Raw genomic sequence first — 13,445 nt, 5'->3', positions numbered from 1 at the left:
ATCCTGGGTATGAGTCCTGATGAGTCATCATCCATATCTGAAGTGGGGAACTGAGTTTGCCCTTAAATTCCCACCAGACCTCTGAAGAAAGTTAATTCCATTGAACATGGCACTAGTTCATATTTCCACCATGCAAAGGCAGCAAACATTCATAATACCCCAGTGCAAACTTCCAATCCCTTATATAAGATCTCCAGCTGCATGAACACGCTTTAACGGAACAAACAGAAGCAGCCTTTTCATGAACGGCTTTAACAAAAACTGTCTGAACATACTGTTCTCGTGACAGTTTGACGCCTTGTCCTGCTGGGTGAGTCAGGTGCGCTTTTTAAATAAGCTGCGATTAGTATGCCATCGCTATTAAACATTCTGGGCACACGGTGTAGCAGCGGAGTATTTTGTTTGTGCGATTTTCCTTTTATCTTGAAATGTACTAAATTCCAATATTAAATTATTAAATTCCAGAGTGAAACTCAAGTCAGTTTGGCACACTTCGAAAAGGTGTATGAAGGCAGGGAATATCTTTCACCAAAATCACCCCTTACTTTAACCCTCTCTAGCAGAGCATATTATGTGCAATTTACTATTTAGGACAGGAAATAAAAGTGATATGCATGAGTACTGCAAGCACATGGCTAAGTGTAACTTGTGAAAGGTCTGTAATATGTAAACATATTTTTCCACATGTGTATGCAGCTGTAATGCGGTCGTCTCATGAGTCTGAATGAACATTTTCCAATAGATATACAGTAATGTAAACAAGGTTTTCACAGGACTCTGCAAATCTGTGAAAAATAAAGTACACCCTATGGTTGGATGTGTCTGTGAAGCTTCTCAGTCATCCAGGTCATCGTAGTCAAAGGAGCTTGCAAAGAAAGGCGTCTGGACTTCTTTAAGTTGCTTGAAGACGTTTCACCTCTCATCCAAGAAGCTTCTTCAGTTCTAAGGTCAAATGGTGGGGAGTCCCAGATTTACACCTAGTGGGAGTGTCCCCCCACAGAGGGACAAAAGGACCCCCTGATGATCCAGGGTTTTGGGTGAGCTCATTGTGAAACCTGGCCCCACCTTATCATGCGAATTTCTGAGGTCAGATGGCCCAGGATGTGAGTCGGTGTTAAGGCGTCTGGGGAGGGAACTCAAAACTGGATTATAGATGGCAGACAGTTGGTGTCTTAAACCACCGCCTCTGTTCAAATTGGATTGGATGTGGAACCACCTTAAGCGGCAATAACTTGAACTAATTATTGTCTGTGTAACTTTGTCTCTCACATCAGAGACATTTTGTCCCAATCTTCTTTAGATCACCTCACATTTGACTCCAGAACAGTCTGGCTCACAGAGGAATTGATGGCTGACTCAGTGCCTGCAAGATGCTCAGGTTCCTGTGGCTGCAAAACAAGCTCAAATCATCACCCCTCCACTAAATACGCTTGACAGCTGGTAAGAGGCGTTTGTGCTGATAATCTGTGGTTAGGTTTTGCCAGATGTGGGACTGTGCATTATTGTCCAACATGTCCACTTCAGTCCGTCCAAAGGCCAATATGGCAGAAGTTCTATGGTTTGTTTCAGAGCAAGTTTGCAAACCTAAGCAGAGCTGCCATTTTTTCCCCTCTTGTCACCCCTTCAGACATACTCGTTCATTCTTTTTGTAATTCTATTGTCATAAGCTTTAAGATTTAACGTGTTAACTGAGGCCTGTGAAGCTGGCACAGTCTGACCTTGGGGTGAATTTGCTGGGATGTCCACTCCTAGGAAGTTTGCAGCACAGTGTTAAGACACACCTGAATGCTCCAGACAAGCAAACTGCCAAAACCTCTGCCTTTATACAGGTACTTGGTGATGATCAATTAATGAAGCACATTTCCCATTTCCTATGGAATTAATGAATGCATAGTTATTTGAAAACTTCCTGTAAAAGGTTTGCAAATTTCTACATCTATTTAATTTCAATTTTCTGTGTTCAGACATTTAGTAAGTAAATGTGATACACATGTAACAATATGAATGGAAACAGCATTTTTAATCAGTTTGCCACATTTATCAAACCCAATTTACTATTAAACATCCAGATTGCACATTTAAACTCTACCAAACACAAGTAATCCTTCACACTGTATCAATCAGCAAAACTGTGTTTTAACATTTGATAAACTGCTGCTCTTACATTACATTAAACATAAATATGTAGCATTTTTTGCTAATGTAATCCACTTGTTTTGGGCTCTAATAACATGTCAGATTCATTTAAGGTCAGGTTTATACGTTCAGAAGTAGATGCACTGCATGCTACATGCTCTCTGGACAGTGGAGCACTAAGGGATACCCACTTTTGGTAGATAAAGTACTCCAATGAGTTTTTCCTAGATAATGCGATAACATAACAAGTAACTTTTAAGTGGAAGTGATTTTGTAATGCAATTTAAAAGTCATGTTCAATGGAAAACAGTTTTGTAAAGTCATTTAATTCTAATTACAGGGCCTTGAAAAAGTCCTGTGTCAGTATTTTTCTCCACTGTTCCCCAAGGTCAGGAGTGGGTGCCTTTCTTGGATGTGGTAGGCATTTCTTAGGCTCCTTCTCCAGAATTGAACCCTAAATCTGTGTTACCCACAATCACCATGGTACGCACAAGATGTTCCATCGAAAGCTAATGGGGTGGACATTCGAATAAGATGTCCCTGGAGGGATTCCTTAGATAGGTTTTGGTCATAGATACCTGCAGGTCAGTCCTTATATGCATGTTAGCTCCAGAATTGTTATCCAAATAACCAAGGAGTGATCAAAGGAACCATAACTGATTTAATGAGCCATTCACAGCTTCACTGAGGCAGTTGCATGTACTTACACCAGCATGGATTAATCTGAGATAAGCATATACTACTGACAGGATCAATTAGGAAACCTCTTGGCTATCTTGGTCTGGCTGGGGAAAAAACAGCTCAGGCTGTGGTCTCTCCAGACTTCCTCCCCAAAACATGCATGTGGGTTAAATAGCAATTGTAAAATGGGTTCGGCGGGTTCAGGTTCCCTGAATTGTGGAAGAATAGTGATGGGCTGATGGATAGATTCTCCATCCTGGATGGATTTAATTAGACTGTGAAGCCTTGTAGCAGTGTTTTTTTTTAAGTAAAAGAAAAATGCAGCATTTTAAGACCTCCTTTTCAGTCTTTTTAGAGCTGGGGGACGAATTATGTTATCCAGTCTGTACTTATGTCCTAATGAAAATGTTCTTTTCCTCTTTCTTATTGTGCATGCTGTTCTTTTTCAGATGCAGCTAATGGAAGACAAACAACTTTTTGATTAAGCTCAGTGACCTTTCATGCAAAATAACAGAAATGTGTGCTGCTTTAATGTGAACGACATTAATATTCCACATGTGTTATAGACACTGTGGAAACCCTGATTGTGAGTATAATTACGGTGATCATATCAGATTATAGTGTTTGCTGTGCTTGATTTCAGTTTGCATTAATTGCACCGCGGCAGCATATCAGACATACATATAAATCCTGAGTGCCTAAGTAGTTCAACCTAATATACATTTCTAAATATGTACAAATTGAATATATGTATATAAGTTTATTATAATATGCTAATCTGGGGCCAGGGGTGAAGAACGACAGCTCGAGGAGAGTGGGGTATGGGTGGGTAAAAGGATCGAAAAGTGGGTGAGTAGTGGGGAGATAAAAACAAAGACACATATTGCTGCACATACCAGTCCTGAGTGACACTGGAGAACTACAGTCTTCAGAACAAGAATGAACACAAAATTAGCACATATTATCATAATCCTTCCCTGTTTTCAATGTTTTATGACTTCAGCCTGAATTACTCTCTTTTCTCATTTAGGTCTTATTACTCAAATCCAGTGTCACTGCAAGTCTTTGCTTCCACAGTGAACTGTGGGGCCACATGTGTAAGTCTGCCCCATTTGTTTTTCTATTCAGGCTGATAAGAGCTACATAGAAGTAGTCGTTTGACAAATACAAAAAAAATAAATAAATAACTACATGTAACAAATTCCATATACATAACATTCATTAAAGGGGGAGCAACCCAGCGAGGAATTAGAGGATTACAGGAGAGACTGAGGACGCTGCTCTGCTCTGAGGTGAGTCACAGCGACTTATTGAGTAGCTGACAATCCCGACTCTGCTGATAAACGATGAATACCTGAAAACACGACTGGATTACGGATGAGGAGATGTGGAGCGTGTGTGGCCATGCGCATCCAGGTGTGAACAGCTAAGTGCAGCTAGGTACAGCAGTCTCAGAAATGGAGGGAGGAATTAAGGACTATTCAGACTCATTGTCCCCAGCTTCCCTATGACTACTGCAAAAGTTCTGCTAGAAAACCAGCTCCCAAGACAAACTCACTTTCCGGCATCTTATCCGACTTACCACCAGATGGACCACCGCTATCAGTTCACGCTGCTCTATTTGAGTATGTATATATGAGATTATCTACCACTGTTGCTAGTCCATCCTTATGCTTACTTGAACAGAGGATTAGTTATGGACTAACGGGACTTCCGGTTTATGTGACTATGGCGTAGGTCGCACCGAGCGTAGCTCCTGCAGAGTCTAGTTATTATCTAGCATTTCCAGGCACTTTTTGACGGGTTTTTTCTTTTTGTATAGTTCCGAGACAAGACTGTTTTTGCCTTTTGTGTTTACAATGTCGCGTAAGGTTAATAAGAGCGCAAGCACCTCTCAGCCGAACTTGCGGCCTGCTGCTAACACTGCATCCCCGCCTCGTGGTAAAACTTCGCCACGGCCTGGGTCACCCGACACGCCGCTCGTCGATACGGAAAAATTCACGAAGGCTGAACTCCTCTCTGAACTTCGTGAAGAAATTTCATCACTGTTTAAAAAGGAACTGACGGCAGCGTTTGCGGAGAATCTCACGTCTATCAGGTCCGACATACAGCAACTGAAAACGGACCTTTCCTCAGATATAACTACCATGCGGCAGGAATTCGCTGGCCTCGGGAGCACGGTTACGGGGATGGAGCAGTCTCTCTCCACATGTACAGATGATATTGTCCACCTCCAAGCCAAAGTTGATGCGATGTCAAAGGAGTTGGCCAAATTGGAGAATAAATGCGAGGATTTGGAGTCCAGGTCTCGCCGCAATAATATACGCATTGTTGGTGTGCCAGAGGAGAACGTCCTGTCCGCTACAGATGTGTCCGTGCTGTTGATGGAGGCATTTCAGCTTGGGAAGGAGCCGCTTGTAGACAGAGCCCACCGAACTTTGGCCCCCAAACCTAACACCGGTGAACGTCCCCGTGCTGTGGTTGTGAGGCTGCACTATTACGCGGACTGTGCTAGGATTCTCCAGAAGGCCAGGGAGCTGCAGAGAGTGCAGATAAATAATATGACCATTTCTGTGTTCCCCGACCACACCGCTAAGACAGCGCGGGCCCGTGCGGCTTTCAATGAGGTCCGTCGCCAGCTTCGCGGCATCCAGGGAGTCCGATTTGGGATCCTCTATCCGGCAAGACTACGGATCACTTATCAAGGAATGCAGCGCGACTTCGTCTCGCCAGATGAGGCCAAGGAATATATTAAGACAATAACCACAAGATAAAAGATATAGCAGGACAATGTTTGTCTGTTTGAAATAGCGTATGATCCTAATCCAAACATCATTGTGGTAAGCTAAGTTTGTTACTCTGCCAAACACTTGTTTTGTTTTACCTGTCTAATAGTAAAATATAATTGGGTTATTTTTATTTTATTTGTGCCTTTTAATCTATTGAGAAAAGACTCTGTTGGAGCTTTGGTTTGACACGGTTCGTTTCGTAGTCGGGAGCGTTTTTGTTCAGATTGCTCCGGGTGGGAGCGTGCACTGCCGTCTCCGTCGTTTGGGGATGGGGGCTTTTGCTGTGCAGGGGGGAGGCGGGTGGGTGTGTTTGACGTGTTATTATTATTTTTATTCTGAAGCTGTACTTTTGTTGTTGTGGGTTTGCGTTGTGTGTTTGTGTGAGTGTGTTTTTCCCACTTGTTCTTTCTTTGGGGGTGAAGAAATAAGTATTTTCTCTTTTGTCTTTCTGCAATGATCAGCACTTCAGGTCAGTCCTTAGGCAATAGTGGTATTAGATTTTTAACTTGGAATGTCAAAGGTATGAATAGCCCAATTAAACGATCTAAAATAGTTTTGGACTAACTGTGATTAGCACCGAAGCCCACGATTAAACAAATCCACGCATACCGAGGTTTTGCACCTGTTACCTACACGAGTCCCCCAGCACTACAACAATGTTGCCAGATGAGGAGCCTTCCAGCACCCCTCCCAAGGACTCCAAGAAGGCCACATATATTTACTGCTTTTATTTACAACCTAATCACAAACTACAATTAGAGCTGGCGCCTGACCTGAAGCTGCAGGGAACGGTTCAGGGAGGAGGATATTATTATTACTTGTAATTAAATGCTTGTGTGATATATTAGTTAAAAAAAATATTACCCGGACCTTCCCATGTGAATATAATACCCCATATCTCTCTAACAGTAGCTACTCCTCTACTATGGCCAAATTTTATTCAATCAGAAAAAATTATTATGGCTTCACATCGAGGCTTATGTTTAGGAATAATCCCCAACACATAAATAATATTGTTTATGGCCATATTTGAAATGTTTTGTCTCACTACTTACTCATTTTCAATGCAATCGATATCCATTTCTCGTGTAAAATGCTAGTTAGAACTCATTGCTAAAGTCTGTCTAAGCCCTATATATATTTATATGGGGAAGCATAGAGTTTTGAGGTCCTGGGTTCCTGTGAAACACAGACCCTCTCCTGAAAGCCTTGTGAGTGGGGAGGCAGAATGAAGGTGGTAACAACCTCCTGCTCCTGCTGCCTGGCAACGCCTCTTCACTGGAGGACGAAAAGTGCTTCATTGTTTTTCTGCCATTCACAGCAGCTGTCTCAAGGTCCCTGTGTCTACAGGAGAAGAGGACTCCTTACTTTTTTCTGTTTTTCTATTTGTGCATCTGTGTTTGTGTCAATCTGTGTCTGAGGACGAGTCCAAGAAGCCATGTGCTGAATAAAACAAAGACAGCGGACCCCAGTGGGTAAAGGGTGATGTAAGGTCTCAATTAAAGCGTGCCACAGTTCCTCTGCTCACTTTGGTCTTCTGCCTCTCTGGGAATATTTTTTTTTTTAGAGTTTGAGACATATGTTTCAATCATTAAGACAGAGAAAGGCAGGGAAAAGTAGAAAAAATATAGAAAGGCACAATGGAGGAGGGGATGAAGACCCAGCCCAGTGAGGACAGAAAAAGCCCGTCGCTGTCACAATTTCAATATCCAGTCACGTAATGCTACCTCGCTCACGCTGCTGCTTAGCTCCAACTTGGCTGCAGATCAATAAAATGTCACCTATCACCAGAAGCGTGGTTTCTCATACTAACCTCGAGGACAACATGCCGCATCTTTAGCTCAACCACCCGCCGTATTTACACACACATTCTGTCAAACCTCCTTTCCCTCCCAAAGGCATTAAAGGTTTTAAACCAATGTTCTCCTACTCTTCTCCTTTTCTCACACAGCAAGGCCTTCGCTGAGGAAAGCTTCCCTTTCCTCACAATAATGAATGTTCTATGAAATCAGAGGGAGGGTTATTCTGTTTGATAATAAATACCAAGCATACACACCAAGGAATAAAGATGCATAGTGGCGAGTTTGCACACAATCCGACAGAGGCAAAGCAGTGAAGTGAGGGCAGACTCTTCTGTACTTTAAACCAATTGCACCAACAGCTTCAGAGCAGATAAAATGAGGTCTGGGGAAAAGAAATAAAAACACAACTCCATTTTTAAACCTTTAATATAAGTGCCCGAGTCTTCCTTTGACTCTCAAGGCCTGTAAATTGGGGAGCCTTATCTTCTTTCAGCGCCCTGTCACTCTTTTGTGCTCGTTTTGGTTGGCCTCAGAAAAACTCTTGTCTCTGATAATGGCGCTCAGTGTCAGAGTCTTTCACCTCCATTTAAAAGGAGCATTATTACTCATTCATGGTGGCTGGAAGAACTGGGAGCTGTACAGCATATGCCATAGGTACCGTTCTGTGCAAGTGTAGTTAGCAGCAAACAATAAAGCTTGATGTATGCTCAAAATATTGCAAGACAACAAACTTGGGTTAGCGTGTTTATGATGAATTTTGGCTCAATAAAGCAAGGGTGCAATAGCCAAATGAATTTTTTTTTTACTTGCTAGTTAAATAGCCACTTATAGCTCATGCTGTAAACACCGTTAGGCTGATTTATGTGGAGCTGCTTTATCAGAGCACAACAGGCCAACCAAGCACAATGGCAAAGATGGTGGGAATTAATATTTCCACGCCCCGTGCAAGTTGCTCTGAACTGGACTACTTGTAACACCGTAAAGATATGTCTACTTTTATTGCACTTCTCCTCAGATTTGATTTTTTTTTTAATGAAAAGTAGTTAATTGCAATACATCTAAGCTAATTTTTCAAACAAACATAAACTCAGATCTAGAAATAAGGCTCTCGTCTGTAATCCAAACAAAACTGCAGGATCTGTAAATAGTTTCGGCACATTGTGTAATGATTAAAGGTCACTGTTTTCGCTCTTGCAATCTCAGTTAATTGACTGCAGCTTTCCACCAGAATGGTTTAATTTGTGCTAATTACAATATGGAGGGAAAAAATAGAAGAAAGAAAAACAAATACCCTAAAAGTGGTTGATAAAATGTATAGCCTTTCTTCCCTTATACTGATAGTATTTTTTTTTTAAATAATGCCTTGTAGTGATCATTTGCCTTGGTTGACTAAAGTGTATCACATAATTAAATCATGGTAAGGGCTTGTTAAATCTATAATATCAGTGAAATTGAGGGGTGATGTTAGCCTTAATCGACTTGCAGACTCGGACGATAAACAGTTTTAACAAATGACTGATGCCATGTCCTCGCTGCATTGGATATCTTAAATAAGAGGCACTTCTGCAGGAATCTCTTTATGGAGGAGAATCTATCCCACACACACTCTTTTGTACCTGGGGAGATGAAGATTAAACCCAAATGAATCTCTTGGCAAAGAGTCAGAGGACCATTAAAACCTCCAGCAAAGTTCAAGTTCTTATAATGAACTAAACACTTTTTTTTGACCTGCTTTATAATCACAGTTTATAAATGTGCCACAGGAAGCAATTACTCTGTGCAGCTAAAGCCTGATTTAGATGAGGAGATCACAGTGGGAAGTCTACTTTAGTTTGAAGCACTACAGCAACGATCTACTGGCATACTGTACACACCGAGGGAATATCTGGTCTTCTGTTTCGACTAAGTAACATGCTGCTGTTTGTATGTCGTCAGGCAATTCAATTAAACGAACCACAGAAAAATGTTGTAAATATTTGAAGGGGAAAAATGTAGTGAGCTCAAAGAATTGTTTAAAAAAGTTAAAATGTTTCATTATTCCTACTTATTACCTCTGAAGAGAGAAAGCACTTTAAAGCCTTCATAGTTTTGACAAAACCGCCATCTAACCTTTTTAAATATTCCCTTTTTAGTCTGCAGACCAGACAGCAAACCTGAAAACAGACAAATGATGGATAATGCCTCCATCCCATAATGAAACATAAAAGCTTTTCACTGATTTATGGGTGCAGTTAAAGGGAAAGCAGCTTTTTAGGCTGCCATCAGAAAGTAATGTTCTGAATAATGATATATGCTGCTGGCTTTAAGCACACGTTCTGCTACATCTGAATCAGATAAATTGAGAATGAAATTACAAAAGACCATCACGGAGTTGGTGCCTCGGGCATGCAAGTTAATCATCACAAACTGCTCATCAAACAATGTGTTGTTGCTGTGTGGGTCATCGCTGCAGCTGGGATCATAGAAAAAGAAGCCGGAGCAGAAATGTTGTTGGTTTTAGCTGACCAAAAGAAATTATGAATCAAATGCTTGCATCATGAATTCGTTGTAAAAGAAGGGGCTACATGCAACTACTCTAAATAGACACAAGTATTGGGCCACACCTCTTTATCTTTGAGGTCACAGGTGTATAAAATCAAGCAGCTACCATGCAGTTCACAAACATTTGTGAAAGAATGGGTCAATCTAAAGAGCTACTGTAATAGGACGCAACTTCCTGTGACACGTCTTCACTCCTACACTACATTGCCAAAAGTATTCACGCACCCTTCCAAATCATCGGATACAGGCGTTCCAATCACTCCCACGGCCACAGGTGTATAAAATCAAGCACCTAAGCATTCAGACTGCTTCCACAAACATTTGTGAAAGAATGGGTCGCTCTCAGGAGCTCAGTGAACTTCAGTGTGGTACCATGACAAGATGTCACCTGTGCAACAAGTTCAGTCATGATATCACTACTAAATATTCAAAAGTCAGTTGTTAGTGGAATTATGACAAAGTGCAAGTGAATGGGAATGACAGCAACTCAGCCACAAAGTGGTAGGCCATGTGAAATCATAGAGCTGGGTTAGTGGCGTCATGGTCCAGGTTGACTGCCCGTTTCCACCTCTGGGCGGAGCCATTCCATTCAGCGTTCTGTCCACACCTGTCAGCAATTAGGCTGCCTGTATTTAAGACCAGTGATCTCATCACCAGATCTATAGCTAACCTGTTTTAGTGTTGGCCGCCAAAGCTCTCACAGTTACTAGTCCCACTTACCTTGTTTGTTTTTTTCTTTTTCCAGTAATCTTGTTCACCTACTAACAATACTCATCTTTATTCGGACGCTGGTCTTCTCAGGAGCTTCACTGTAACAGTCCATGCTCTACTCCTCTCTTCATTCCATCTGCCTGCCTCCCTGCCATGGCTACTGGGATTCATGCAATCACGACATCTGACAGGAAACTCACCCGGACCTCTCTGACTGCTTTCCCCACCACGTTGTTCTCCACCTGCGAACGAGTAAGAGACTGAAAGTCACCTGACTTACTTACCTGACACCTCTTTGGAACTCTCCTGACATTTCTCTCCTCTCGTTGCAGTGACTCTGAGCACCTTCTCCAAACCACGACCCATTTCACCTTTAGCCCCCGTTCGTGGACTCTTTAATCTGTATAGTTTCATCGCTCTACGTCTGGCTCACAGTTCATGTTTGAATTATAGTGCCTCCGTCCATGTCCGCGTTTGGGTTCATTCTCCTGGCCCTGACAAGCAGATGCTGAAGCACATAGTGTGCAGAGGTTACCAACTTTCTACAGAGTTAATCGCTGCAGCCCTCCAAACTTCATGTGGTCTTCAGCTCAAGAACAGTGCATAGAGAGCTTCATTAAATGGGTTTCCAAGGGGTAGTAGCTGTTGTAGGTTTTAGCAATATTGGCTTATCTCAACTGGCACCCTGTTACAGCCATAATCTAATAATCAGGCCCCATCTTATCTTAAAAACCTTCTAATAACATATCACCCCAATAGAGTACTTTATTCTATTCAGACTTACAAAGTCAAGAATTGTAAGATGAGGTTGACTGACATATTGTTTGTATATCAAACAATGCCTAGCTTTAAAGCAGCTGGCTTGACTTGGGTGTGGATACAAAAATAAAAGTAACAGTAAGTTTAAAAAATAATAATAATTTGATCAAGGTTCACAAACACAGCACAAAACAGCTGAACAAAAGACCACGGAAGTTGAATAAAACATAAGACAACGCAATAGCGGTGGAAAAAAAATTTGTCACAAAACACAAATGAAATATGCTTAAAAGAAGCAGAGGTTTCATTAGTGTTGTGAGGGAGAAAAATATGCAGTAATGTGTGTTCTTATTGCATGATTCATATAATACTGTAGATACAGCTAATAGCTGTGGTTACTTCTGCAGCTGTTCCTACATTACTGTCTGCCCAAAAACACTTTCATTTTATTTTGTTCAACCTTTGTGTTGTGTTGTATTATGATTTGTGTACTTTTGCAGCATTTTTCTATCTGCTGGAATCTTAAGTTGCAGTGCAGTTGACTGCAAAGAGCCACCACAGTATGTCCTGGTTAAATAAATAAACGTGTGGGAAAAAAAAAAAAATAATCATGACTGCCAGATAATGGAGCGTGCGTGTGTGTGTGTGTGTGTGTGTGTGTATGTATGTATGTATGTATGTATGTATGTATGTATGTATGTATGTATGTATGTATGTATGTATGTATGTATGTATGTATGTATGTATGTATATATATATATATATATATATATATATATATATATATAATCCTTACTGTAAACATGCAAATGTTTAGTAACAAGATTTGCTGGTCTTTGAGGGATCTGTGGAATAAGTTTTTCAAAAAAACAAATACAAAAAAAAAAAACAGACGCAACATTACAATAAGCTACCAGAAAAAACAGTAATACTGAAATCTGTGGAGAGCGCGCGCGCACTTGCACAAACACCGATTACACAAGGACGACAAGGACAAGCAATAAAAACCAGCTCCTAAAAGCCTAGGAAAAGCCCATACACACATACAGTACAGGGATATGCATGCACCTGGCAATAGCAACATTTATCCTTCCATTTTTATACCTGTTTATCCATTCAGGGTCACAGAAGTAGCATCATAAAGTCTGATCGCACCCATTAAGTCTCCATTAAAAATATGCCCAATAAATCATGTTGCTGATTTTCTTTCCTTTTTGCTTTTATTTGACTGCATCAAAATTGATTTGATTAATATTTTATTATGATCTAATAAAATTAGTCGATTTTCCTTCAGTTAACCTGAACTGTTTATCACCAGTGCCCCCACTGATGTCCTGATGCCAGTTTATATCAGACTGACAGCAAAGAAGAGTCTTTTCACAGCACAGCTTGTCACAGGTGAGGTGATGAGTGCCTTAGGTGACCATTCATCTTGGAAACTCTCTCATTGGGGCAGGTGTCAAGTGGTTCAACAAGTGATGGAAAGCTTCTCTTTGCGACCTCTCTTTTAAACTGCTGTATAAACAATGTCCTCCACGGTGGTGCTTGCTGACTGTATTAGGTCTGAATTAGCAGCTAGAGGGAAAATAGTTCAAGGGCTGGCATTTTTAAAACTGTTGGCTAAACTTGAACTTTCTTTATCCTAGTGTGCCTGGTGTTTTTTTTTTCTTTTTTCTTCTCACATTACATAACCAGTTGCATGTGAGGTAGGTGGTTTCTCATACTATTCTTACTTAAAATCAAAATTCCAGGGTCACAGACATATAATTTAAAACGTTTGGTCATTAAAAACAATGCAAACAGTAGTGGTAAAAATAAGCAGCAAGTGTCAAATATTTTTGTGTCTTTCACAATGTAGTGCAGCCCAAGAATTCATTGATGGGGTGCAAGTGAAAACACAAGGACATTAAACTGTCTTTAGCCTGCCAGCTCCTGAGTACAGGACTTTACAAGTCTCTGTAAAGTGCATCTGTGCCCACACAGATAATGGTTTGAGCAATTCAATGCACCTTAATGTCACGTTTGC

The 13,445-nt window shown here is 41.0% G+C and overlaps 1 long non-coding RNA gene across 1 annotated transcript; it reads left to right on the top strand.

The window, feature by feature from the left end:
- Window positions 1-3,560: 3,560 nt before the first annotated feature.
- On the top strand, window positions 3,561-10,879 carry LOC146677472 (uncharacterized). The gene is made up of 3 exons (XR_014907569.1): window positions 3,561-3,914; window positions 4,045-4,109; window positions 10,695-10,879. It is a non-coding gene; the product is annotated as an uncharacterized LOC146677472 (long non-coding RNA).
- Window positions 10,880-13,445: the final 2,566 nt, after the last annotated feature.

This window comes from Rhamphochromis longiceps, linkage group LG2 (genome assembly GCF_057381845.1).
Source record: "Rhamphochromis longiceps isolate RC_006_pf linkage group LG2, R_longiceps_female_GT1.1, whole genome shotgun sequence".
NCBI lineage: Eukaryota > Metazoa > Chordata > Actinopteri > Cichliformes > Cichlidae > Rhamphochromis > Rhamphochromis longiceps.
Note: the sequence above shows the minus strand (reverse complement) of the source record. Positions and strands in the feature narration are given on the sequence as shown.